Here is a 12,081-nt window from a genome sequence, read left to right as displayed (position 1 = left end):
ATTGATGCTTTTGAACTGTGGTGTTGGAGAAGACTCTTGAGAGTCCCTTGGACTGCAAGGAGATCCAATCAGTCCATTCTGAAGGAGATCAGCCCTGGGATTTCTTTGGAAGGAATGACGCTAAAGCTGAAACTCCAGTACTTTGGCCACCTCATGCGAAGGGTTGACTCATTGGAAAAGACTCTGATGCTGGGAGGGATTGGGGGCAGGAGGAGAAGGGGATGACAGAGGATGAGATGGCTGGATAGCATCACTGACTCGATGGACGTGAGTCTGAGTGAACTCCGGGAGTTGGTGCTGGACAGGGAAGCCTGGTGTGCTGCGATTCATGGGGTCGCAAAGAGTTGGACACGACTGAGCAACTGATCTGATCTGATCTGATCTGACTATTGCTAACTCCACCATTGGCCAGTTGTTGCTCCCTTCCTGATCCAGGTGGGACACCACTCCTCTCTGTAGCCTTGCCTGGAATGCTGTTACACATGACGCTTCTTCACTGTTTCCTTGCTGCCTTGTGCCCATCCTTTACAGTACCAGACACATGCTGCTGTGCCCCTTGCACTACTAAACTCCTCCAGGTCAGAGATTGTGTTCACCTTATGCATTGCTGTGTCCCCAGGGTTCAGAAAAAGGCATGACCCAGTTTGGCTGTCCGGAAGAGTCTAGTGAGAGAATTAGCAGGTTCTGGGGTTTAAGAATTTGCCTAGGAAGTCCATGAATAAACATCAGGGAGGTTGAATGAAAGAATGGATGAGTGTGAGTCAGTAACTGCTGGCGACACCTACCAGCCATACCTTCTTTCTTCTAGGGGGAGCGAACCTTTCGTCTCCCAAGGTGGGCCTCCGCAGGTAAAGGGGCAGAGCTTCGGCCTGGCCCCGCCCCTTACACCTGTCGCACCGCTGGGGGTGGAGCCTTTCAAGTCTCAGGTGCTTGGTGTATAGGTGGTGGGCCGGGGGCAGGGCTGGAAGGGTCAGGGAGGCCAGCGGGGGCTGGAGGAGCTGCCGGCGCCCAAAGCGGGTGGGGTCGGACTCTTTCCACCCACAGAGATCGACGGGTTTCAGCACACCAGGCTCCCACAGTCTGCGGCCCCACCGGAGGCGTGAGCTCTGGAAGGGCCGAGAAGCTGAGGCCTTAGGGATGGGAGGCGGCAGGCGGCAGCCTGGGTGTCAGGGTACAAGCCTGGCAGGTACTTCCCGCCGCCAAGTCTGACCCCAGCCAGTTAGTTCACTTGCCCTGTGTGAACTTCGCTAAGTCAAGTCTCCTTTCCTGCTCCGGTTTTCCCAATCCAGGGGGCTTCCACTTTGGAAACGACGGGTGAGGCTTGGCTCTTTCCCGGGCAACTTCCAAAAAAGTCTGCGAAAGCTAAACAAAACTCAGAACCTGATACTCTGCTGATACACTACTGAGCAGACCCTTAGGAGGAACAAATTGCTCAGTCAGACGGAAAAGTCGTTATTACTCAGAGCTCCTTCCTGCTTTCACTTTCCTTACCTGGAAAAGGGCCATTGGTAATAACTGTTCCGCCGCTGCGGGTTGGCTGGGAGGATTAAGTGAGCTCCTGTGTGTGTGAAGCCTTTGCAACCGTGGGAGTGTGTGACTCTTCCTCTCAGAGAGGGGCTAGCTTCAGGCCCCGCCCAGCCTGGGGCCAACCCGGCACACACCCTCTGTGGCCGTGGCAGAGGTAAGAGGGTCTCCTGGGACATTCCTGAGCCCAGCCTGGCTTCAGCCCGAGAAGCTAGTCCCTCTGTGTTGAGAAGAGCCTGGCTGGCCTCCGGGCCTGTGGGGAAGGGAGTTTTTAGAGAAGGAAATGGTTGTGGTGAGACAGGATGATGGAGCAACTTCTCTCGGGGATCTGAGTGGAAAGCCCCTCTGTCCTGGTGCCCTCTCATGGTGGGATGTGGGGTGAGTGCGGGGGCTGGGCCCATCCTCCTCACCGCCAGAAAGTACCTGGTGTTCGCCAAGTGCTGAGGTAGGGCAACAGCAGGTCTCAGCTGATGGAGCTTGGGGCCAGCCCCTTGCCGTCTCTGGGCCTCAGAATCTTCGTTTCCCCAGAGACGTTTCCCAGGGTCACCCAGAGGCTGCTCCCACCACCCCTCGAGCCTCTATCCTGCCACTCTATGGGACAGCCCAGGGAAATAGCCGTTGACCTTAGACCCTGATTTTCTGGGTGATGGGAGGTTGTTTCCCCTCCCTGGGTCTCAGTATGCAGTCAGGTTGCATCTGGTTCCGCAGTGGCATCATCTTGAACCAAAGATACAGCGGCCAAGACAAGTATTTTGGAAACTCTGGGCTTGAGGACTGTAGAAAGGCCTGGTTCTGTGGAGAGATGAAAAAACACTCAGGATGTTTGTAGGGCTTGATCACTATTTACTGAATAGCTTGGAAAAGACCCAACCTTCCTGTGTTTCTACTTCCTCATGGGCAAAATGGGGACCTTCCCCTCTGGGCCTCTTATTCTTTCTCTGTAAGGTAGGAGGGGGATGGGCTCCAAGTGATTCTCTTCTTCCCAGCTGTGACCCCAGGCACACACTTCACTTCCCTGTGTTAGTTTCTTCGTCAGCCCAATGGGGAGGGGTAAATATTGTGAACAGGGAAGAAATATGGTGAACAGGGAAGAAAGTGGGCACTGATGTGGGCAGAGTCTGGCTTCATCTCCCCTACTCCCTGAGGAATCTGGCGGTGCTGTTTCCATGGTGCTTACTGGGAGTGACCTTTTTTTTTTTAAGAATTAAAAAAATTATATATTTGGCTGTACCAGTTCTTAGTTGCAGCACGCATAATCTTTTATCTTTGTTGTGGCATGCAAATGCTTTCTTGGTTGCAGCATGTGGGATCTAGTTTCCTGACCAGGGATTGAACCCAAGCGCCCTGCATTGGGAACTTGGACTCTTAGCCACTGGACCACCAGGGAAGGTCCTGGAAGTGACTTCTGGAATCATCTCTCTGAGGATCTGTTACAGACCTGCAGTGGCTCTCCACTGCCAGAAAGGAATCAAGGACCAATCTCAGCCTCCATTCCAAACCTCCTACCACTCATACCTAATTCTTCCTGCTCTCCAAGACATACCAACAGCCTTCCCCAAACAAACCTTTTACTTTTCCTTCTCCAGACCTTTACTCATAATTTCAGGGTCCCCGCTGTGCTTGTCATCTTCCCTTTAGATTTGCACTTCTTCCAGCTGTCCTTCAAATTAGGGAAGGATACCCCCATGTACCCAGGAGCTGAAGCCTGGAACCTGTCATGTTTTATCCTCCACTTCTTTTCTCTCACCACCCACCTTTATACTAGCCCCAGCCTATGAAGATTCTGTTCTCTGTGTCTCTCGTAGGTACCCCAGGACCTTGTGGGACATGTGGGGACTTTACTGAATAGCCGGCACACACACCTTTTCTATGCTAGGCCCTGTGCTCACTTTGGAGGTACAGAGGTGGGTGCATCTTTATTCCTTAGGGGTTCCAGGCTGGTGGGGAGAGAGTCACGTAACCGCTCTCTTGGACTTGCCTCTTCTGTTCCTTTACCATCTGAGCCTCTACACGGTAGAACGCAGTGAGACCTATAAACATGGGTTGACAAGAACTGAATTGGCTCAGTGGGGAAGCCCGTTGGATCTCTGTTTTGCCACCTGCATAATGGTGTGGAACTGATTTGAAGAAGGGAAGATTGGGGGCTTTTCCAGTTCCAGCAATCTTGAAAGCAATGACTCTCTAGGTCAGGGAGCAGGAGGTGGGGAGGGAGACAGAGGCACAGCTGTTTAGACATCTGATGTGAGCAAAGGAGGTCCTGCTCCTGCTGGCCAGTTCCTTTGGAGCCCCAACCCCCTTGTCCTCACCTGGTCACCCAAGAGGGCGTGGAACCCTTTGTAAAGCCTTGCCTAAAACAGAGAAGCTGTTGTTTAGTCCTTCCCCAAGCCCCGCTTGGTTATCTCTGGCTGGCCCATGGCCTGACCTGGCTGGTAACTGGCTGCTTCTTTCCAGCTGGCATGAGGCTGGAGATCAGGCTGGGAAAGGAGAGCCCTGGATCTCTGCCCAGAGGCTGCTGTGGCAATGTGTTCTCGAGTCAGATAGTCCTGGGATCGAACCTGAGCCCTACCGCTGTTTAGCTGTGAGGATGTGATAATTTTATGTGCCAATTTGACTGGATCACAGGGTGTCCAGATAGCTCCAGACTTGAACTAGAATTAAACCATTAGCTCCCCTGGGCCTCCAGTTTGCTGATTCACCCTGCAGATCCTGGGACTTGCTGGCCTTCATAACCGCACAAGCCGATTCTTTACAAAAAAAATCTCCTATATATGCGTGTGTGTGCTAAGTCACTTCAGTAGTGTCTGATTCTTTGCGACCCCATGGACTGTAGCCCACCAGGCTCCTCTGTCCATGAGATTCTCCAGGCAAGAATTCTGGAGTGGGTTGCTATGCCCTCCTCCAGGGGATCTTCCCGACCCAGGGATTAAATTTGTGTCTCTTTATATATCCTGCATTGGCAGGTGGGTTCTTTACATCTAGTATCACCTGGAGAGCCCCATATATGTGTGTGTGTGTGTGTGTGTGTATACACACTTATAATAAATCTTATATAGATATAAGTATAAATATTTACATATAAAAATATAAGTGTGGCAATATACATATCTCCTATTAGTTCTGTTTTCCTGACTAATACTGAGGCTTTGAGCAATTTGCTTCCTTACTCTAAGTCTCTATTTTGAAACTTGTGAAGAATTGAAATAAGCATTTCTTGCTTAAGTACCACTTCCCTACTTTAGAAGTTTTGTTATTTACTGAAAAGAACTCCAAATCTTCTTAGTAAGCTTTTCAGCACTGTTTGCCCTGCCGTGACTCCCTTGGACTGCAAGGAGATCCAACCAGTCCATCCTAAAGGAGATCAGTCCTGGGTGTTCATTGGAAGGACTGATGCTGAAGCTGAAACTCCAATACTTTGGTACTTTGGCCACCTCATGCGAAGAGTTGACTCACTGGAAAAGACCCTGACGCTGGGAGGGATTGGGGGCAGGAGGAGAAGGGGACAACAGAGGATGAGATGGCTGGATGGCATCACCGACTCGATGGACATGAGTTTGAGTAAACTCTGGGAATTGGTGATGGACAGGGAGGCCTGGCGTGCTGCAGTTCATGGGGTTGCAAAGAGTCAGACACGACTGAGCGACTGAACTGAACTGAACGGAACTGACTGCCTTGCCAAGACTCATTTGCCCATCCCTGACTGGACTCTCTGGCTCTAGCTGGATGTCATTCCCTCTCCAGGCCCCCTGCCTTTGCACCAGCTGTTCCTGCCTTTGAAATGCACATATTCTCTTTTGTCTACTTGGTAAACTCTCACACCTCCCTCAGGGCCCATCTCCAAGGTGTCCTCCTCTCAAGACCTTCTCTTTCTCCCTCAGGAGTTGTCTGTACCCTCACAGCGCCTGGCACACCCTGTGGCCGTCACACTAACCATGCCATGTTGGTCTGTGTGTCTGTCTACCCAGACTGTGAGCCCCTCAGAGGCATGATGTTAAACCACTCATCTCTGTACCAAACAGGTGGTGTTTTCCCTGGTTTGTGTCAGTTCAATGTTTTTCAGTTTACCAAGTACTTTCAGATCCATGATTTTACTTATTTTTTTTGGCTGTGTTGGGTCTTCGTTGCAGCATGCAGGATCTTTAGTTGTGGCATGTGGGATCTAGTTCCCTGACCAGGGATTGGACCCAGGCCCCCTGCATCGGGAATGCAGCTTCTTAGCCACTGGACTACCAGGGAGGTCCCAGACCCAGGATTTCACTTAAACTCCTAGCAAAGCAGGGAAGGAGGCAGAGTCAGGATGAAGGTCTCCAGTTCATCCCACCTCCCCAGACAAGGCTTTTTCAGAAAGGAGTAGGGAGTAGGGGCTGGTTATTTGGCTTCTAAGGCCCGCTGCTCAGCAGGAGTTGGAAAGGCAGGGCCAGCTGGGTGGTGGGGGGCGGGGGGGAGGGTGCAAGGGCAGATGGAGGCCCCAGGACAGGATAAGGTCTGATTCCAGATGTGTGCTTCTCTAAGGGGATTTGGATTTAATTTTTCCATCTTCAGTCTCTTTGGCGCCGTAAGATGAAGCTCTGAGGGCCAGTGTGGAGCATAAGACCATCAAGGAGTGCGTGCTCTGGGGATGAAAAGAACTGAAGCAACTCCATAGATACACAGCAAATACATGCAAACACTTCAACTGTTACCATGATTCTGACAAGTGATCTGTTATTGTTTGAACCCCGTCACCAGGGTCCACAGTATTCAAAGACTCCTCATTAAAACCCCAAAAGATCCATCTGTAATGGTCTAGAGGTCTTCCCACTGGGACCCAGAGGCCCCTGAATGGGGATGATATCCCCTTGGGATCCAAAGATACTCATCCCTCTTCAGGGCTTGAGGGCCCTGTGCTCCAGGGCTTAGAGCTTACTACAGTTTACAGGTCTTTCTGAAGGTGGTGCCTGTGTGCCCTAGAGGCCTGTCCAGCCCTTGCTTACACTCCATTTCATTCAGCAGCAGTTCTGTTTGAAACATCAAGGGCAGAAAGAATCATGGTCCAAGTGTTTGCTCTGAGCTCAGGGCTATCAGTAAGGGAGGTTCCTGGGCACGCTAAGCCCAGGAACATGGACTTAGCATGGGGCTGCCCCAGAGCTGAAAATATTTCTTAGCAGCTCTCATGTCCCTCAAGGAAGTTGTTTTCCAGGAAAGCCCCTTGGGTGTCTGTCATTCCAGGGATGGTCTGGTCCAAGGCAAAGCTGGGAAAGACAGCATCGAATTTCCTCTGTGATCTCATCGGGTATCTCAGAGCCCAGACATGTGGGTTCTTGCCCTAGATCTGACTCGCTGTGTGGACTTGGGTGAGTCACTTGGACTCCCTATGTTTCAGCTTGCCTCTAAATGGGCAGGTGGGCCCTACCTCAGGGAGGATCCAGCAAGATCAAAGATATGGAAATTCTTTACTGGTGACATCTGAATAATTAGAGAAAAATCCTGATGGGAGGAGGACTGTGAGACAGTGGACCTGGAGTCAAATCCCCTTTGTGAACAGAGGACCTGGGACAAGTCATTTGGGACTTGGTAACATTCTCCCCACTCCTGCTTCAATGAGTAAGCCAGCAACACTGCTTCCTCAGGCTCAGACTGCAACATTACTTCTCAGGAATGCCTTTTCTGTCTGCCCGGAGAGGTCAGCTCCCTCTTATAAAGTTCTCCAGCTACATGTATTTTTCATTTATTTATTAATTTATTTTTAATTTTTGAATTAATTTTATTATTTTTTGTTGCAAAAATTTTTTCACTATGTTTTTTTAATCAGAGGATAATTGCTTTACAGTGTTGTGTTGATTTCTGCCATACGACAACTCAAATCAGTCATAATTATATATATCCCCTTCCTCTCGAGCCTTCCTCCCCCTTCCCATCCCACCCTTGAATTAATTTTTAAAATTGGATTATGGTTGCTTTACACTATTGCGTTAGTTTCTGCTGTATAGCAAAATGAGTCAGTTATACATACAGGTATATCCACTTTTTTTTTAAGGTTCTGTTCCCGTATACGTCACTACAGAATATTGGAGAGAGTTCCCTGTGCTATTCAGTAGGTTTTTATTAGTTACCTGTTCTATATATAGGAGTGTGTGTATGTCAGTCCCGATGTCCCAGTTTATCCCTCCCTTTCCCCTCTGGTAACCACAGATTTGTTTTCTACATCTGTGACTCAACTTCTGTTTTGTAAATAAATTCATTTGCATCATTTTTAAAGATTCTATGTATAGGTGGATATTATACGATGGTTGTCTTTCTCTGACTTACTTCACTTACTATGGCAATTTCTAGGTCCATGCATGTTGCTACAAATGGCATTATTTTCATTCTTTTTTTATGGCTGATGTGTTTTTCTAAACAACCAAAACAACAGTAAATAATTAATTATCAGCATGCTCCCCCGTTTAGCATTTGTTCTCCCAGCCAGACTGTGAGCTCCTTGCAGGCATCCTGTCTGGCTCCTTCTCCAGAGATTAACATGGGGACTGACCCACAGGTGCTTAAAACTGTCTCTGCACCACCTGGTGGCTTTGAGCCTCAGCTGCCTCACTGGACTGCCAAGGAAACCTAGAAGATAGAGGATGAAGCTCCCAAGGATGAGGTGCTTGAGATAATTGGGCTGCTCTGTGAAGGGCTTTGTCTGAGATTGGAGGGGATGGAGTGCCCTGAACAGGAGGGCAGGGTGACTTTTGGCCTTGGAAGGGAGGAGGAACCGGCCACCTGGGGCTCCAGAGGCTCCTTCCCAGCTGCCCACGAGGCCTGTGTGTGGGCTCTGCTCCTGGCCGAGGAGTCTTCAGCTGTGCCTTGGCAGCCTGGGACTCAGTGCAGCCCCATGCTGCCTCCCACCTGCCCCTTCAGCCCCATTTCCTTGAACACATACACACTCCCCTCCCCACCACCTGCCATATGCTCACCTTTTCCTCAACGGACCAGTCTTTTCTGCCTCCAGGCCTTTGCACAGGTTGTTGCCTCAATAGGAACGCACCCCACCCCCTTCTCGACCTGGAAGATGCAGGGTGCAGTTCCCTGTTCTTCCTATTTGGAGGCCCTCCCGGTCTCTGCAGACAGAGCCAGCTGCTCCCTCCTTGGAGCCCCACAGGTATCCTTCTCTCTATGCAATACAGTACCTACTACACTGGGCTGCAATTGATTTTACTGTCTGTCCCCCAGTCCCACAACTAACTGGGAACTGCTTGGAGGCAGGAGTCAGCTCAGCCCTGCTCTGTGGCCTCAGTATAGAGCACAGGGCCTGGCACTAAGGAGAGATCCTAAGTAACGTGCGGGTCAGCTTTCCTGGCAGAAGAGATGACTCTGTGGTACTCCCAGTGCCCTGCCCATCACAGGCCATGTAAGGAAGGGGCAAGTTTTACTCATTCACCTTCTAGAAAACTGAGGCCCACGGAGGGGTAGGGATTTGCCCAAGATTCCATAGCACATCAGTGACCAAGCTGGGCTCCTAATGCTGGGTCCAACGCTATGGGCTCTAGCAGCCTTGTACAGTGTCCTGGCTTTAAGCCAGGGTGTCTGGAGGCCCCTGGGGCCCAGGCCCCGCAGCTGCCCAGGCCATACTGGCTCAGCCGTTCTGGCTGGGCTGTCGGCCAACTGCAGCACGAGGCTCTGGATGCCTCTGCCAAAGGTCACTGTCAGCAGTTTGGGGAGGTGGCCAGGTCACTTCCCTCTGAGTGGCTTGGATACAGCAAGGCCTGGAGCACTGTCTCCACTGGACTCTGGGCTCTGGGGATGGCCTTCCAGCTGGACAGTATCCTCCTTGCCAGCCTGATTAGAACTTGATTAAACCTGAGGTAAGAGTCCAAAGTTGAATATGCACTCGGCAAACCTCATTAGCATAGCATTATTATTATTGCTGTGATGCTAGTGAGAACCCATATAGCACAGAAACTGAAAGCACAGGCCCTGAAGTGTGCCACCATGGTGCAAATCCAGGCTTCACCACTTACCAAGTAAAGCAAGGTACTTAACTTCTTTACACCTCAGTTTTTCAGCCTTTGAAAGAGGGTCCTGGGAGAATGGGATCTGTATAAGGTAATGAGCATGCAGCCGAACAGAGTGATGACTGAGTGTTAACAGTATTGAGTGGCCCAAATCCCTGGACTAACAGCTTCCTCTAGGGCTTCTATATCCCCTCTCCCCTCTACATTGAAATGCAAACTGGGACTTCCCTGGCTGGGGCCCAGTGCAGGGGGCCCAGGTTTGATCCCTAGTCAGGGAACTAAGATCTTGAATGCCTTGCTCTGGGGCCTAAAAAACAGAATCCCTCAAACTGACCATGTCACTCTGTTCGTTTGAAGATCTTCAATAACTGGCTCTAGGATGTGTATGTGTCTAAACTCCTTGACATGAGGGTGAGGTCTGCTGCTCCTTGGCCCCGGCCTGCCTCCCTAGCCTCATCTCCCATATTCAGCCCTCCCACCCATCCCCCCGCCACTAGCCATTCCTCTCAGGCTCCAGCCATGAGGAATACTTTGCTGTCCCTGGAGCATGCTATCCTTTTTCATGTCTCTGTGCCTTGTATACGTTTTTCTTCTCTCACCATCCAGCAAACTCCTGCTTTGCTTTCAAGGCCCAGCTTCATGTTGGCTACTCCAAGTCTTCTCCAGTGCACCCAAAGTTACAGGTATCCCTTGTTTTTCAAAAGTTTGCTTTCCACCACTTTGTTTATAGAAGACCCACATTAGTACCTGTTTTTGCTAACCAAGAGGAATCTGAAGGGGATTTTCACTTTTACAAAACAAGGCAAAAAGCAAAAACAGCATTCAGTGTTTGCTCTGCAGCCAGCTGTAGAGGCAGTGGGCATCCAGAGCAGAGCAGAGAGTGGCACGACGAAGCTCCTTCTCCGGGCACCCCACTCAGCGTCTCAGCATCAAGCTGCCATAGCTTTCACCTGTGTCTGTGAGCATCTGTGCTCTATCTTGTGCGTCCTTGTGTCCTGAGATAACTGCTTCTTTGCCTTATGCCATTTTGGCTTATGAAAGGTTGCAGTGGAAAGCCCCGATTTCAGATATCAGGGGAAACCTATAATTGCTCTCACTTGTTTTCCCACCGTATCACCCAATGCTATAATTACCTGTTAATGTGTGTTTCTCCCTGGACGGTACCCTGTGCTTCTTGCATCCTCTATGCCTTGCTGACCACCAGCAGGCCAGAGGCAGAAGCCCAATGTTGGCTGAAGAAGTGGACTTTGAACCATTCATCCAGAAATGCAGCCCTGGGTCAATCCTATGCTGGACACTGCGTAAACCTACTTTTTGTCTTTGAAGGATCCTCAGTCACTCCTCAACATAGGTTGAGTCTGTGTATTTATAAATAAAGAGGTGTCCAGGTGGCTTGTGGGCCCAATCACGTTTCCAGGAGATGAACTGGAGGTTGCCAGGTGGATGTGGAGAGGGAGGGGACTCAAGGAGGAGAGACAGGTTGATGTTGATCTCAGGAACCTTTAAGAGGTTCTGTTGTGCCAGAGTGTAAAATACAAGGGGGATATGAAGGTGAATGGGCCTCCGTGTGGTGGGCTGGTGAGTCTAGATTTTGCCCTGCAGGTGGCTACACCTCCCTTGCCCCTTGTCCTAGGAGCTCTTGGCCTGGAGATGAGTTTCTAGCGCATTTCTTTGTTTCCTCTGTAAGCAAGGTGGGCTGAGGTAGGAGCTAGCAGGGCCAGGCAGCCCAATTAATAAAACACATTTGACACAAAATCTGTCCCCCACGGCTGCCTGGCAAATTTGCACTCATATTTCAAGGTGTGGCTCAGATGTCCCTTCCTCTGAGGTCTTCCCAGATCCACCTAGGCTAAGCTCTTCACCCCCTGCTATGCTCTTACTGCTCCCTCCACGTGTCTCTGATTTTACATCTGTCTCCTCTACTAGACCGGGAGGTCCTTGAAGGCAAGCAATCTCATTTGTTTCTTGGTGCCCAGAGCCCAGTACAAAAGAGTAAATATATTGAATCAATAAATGTGTTTATTTTGCAGATGAGGAAACCGAGGCTCACAGAATGTGAATGATACATATTAATAAAAGCTGCCTGGTAAGGGGCAGAACCAGGACCAAGCCCAGGTGTTGGGAGTCCATCCAGTGGGAACAGAAGGTATGATTTCAGACAGCTGTGCTCAGAGCTTGGTGAACTTTCAAAGGCATCATGCCTCGGTTCTGATCCCCGCTGCCCAGACAATGGCACAGCTGAGTGAGGAGGGGAGAAACATATATTGAGCACCTACTGTGTGAAGACCTAGCATGGGACACTCTCATATATGGGATTCTGTTTAATTCTGAAGAAGGCATCACTGTCCCCATAGTACAGAGGAGGAAGCCGAAACACACAGGACTAAAGTGACTTGTCCACCATCCCCCAGCCAGGGAGACACAGAAGATGGGGAGTCAGGGGCTTATATGAGCAGGAGCAGGGGTTGGGTGGCGGCTCTCAAAAGGGGATGACTTAGTATATCTTTCGGATGGGCGGGGCCCAGTCATGTGATTGTGCCATCCAGCCCTGGGAGCACCTCCACCCCAGAGACAAAGGACCTTGCAT

The 12,081-nt window shown here is 50.3% G+C and overlaps 1 long non-coding RNA gene across 1 annotated transcript; it reads left to right on the top strand.

Annotated features, from left to right (window-relative positions):
• Window positions 1-1,154: 1,154 nt before the first annotated feature.
• Window positions 1,155-11,800, top strand: LOC113877032. The gene is made up of 3 exons (XR_003506671.1): window positions 1,155-1,681; window positions 3,330-3,428; window positions 11,525-11,800. It is a non-coding gene; the product is annotated as an uncharacterized LOC113877032 (long non-coding RNA).
• Window positions 11,801-12,081: the final 281 nt, after the last annotated feature.

Source organism: Bos indicus x Bos taurus, chromosome 2 (assembly GCF_003369695.1).
Source record: "Bos indicus x Bos taurus breed Angus x Brahman F1 hybrid chromosome 2, Bos_hybrid_MaternalHap_v2.0, whole genome shotgun sequence".
NCBI lineage: Eukaryota > Metazoa > Chordata > Mammalia > Artiodactyla > Bovidae > Bos > Bos indicus x Bos taurus.
Note: the sequence above shows the minus strand (reverse complement) of the source record. Positions and strands in the feature narration are given on the sequence as shown.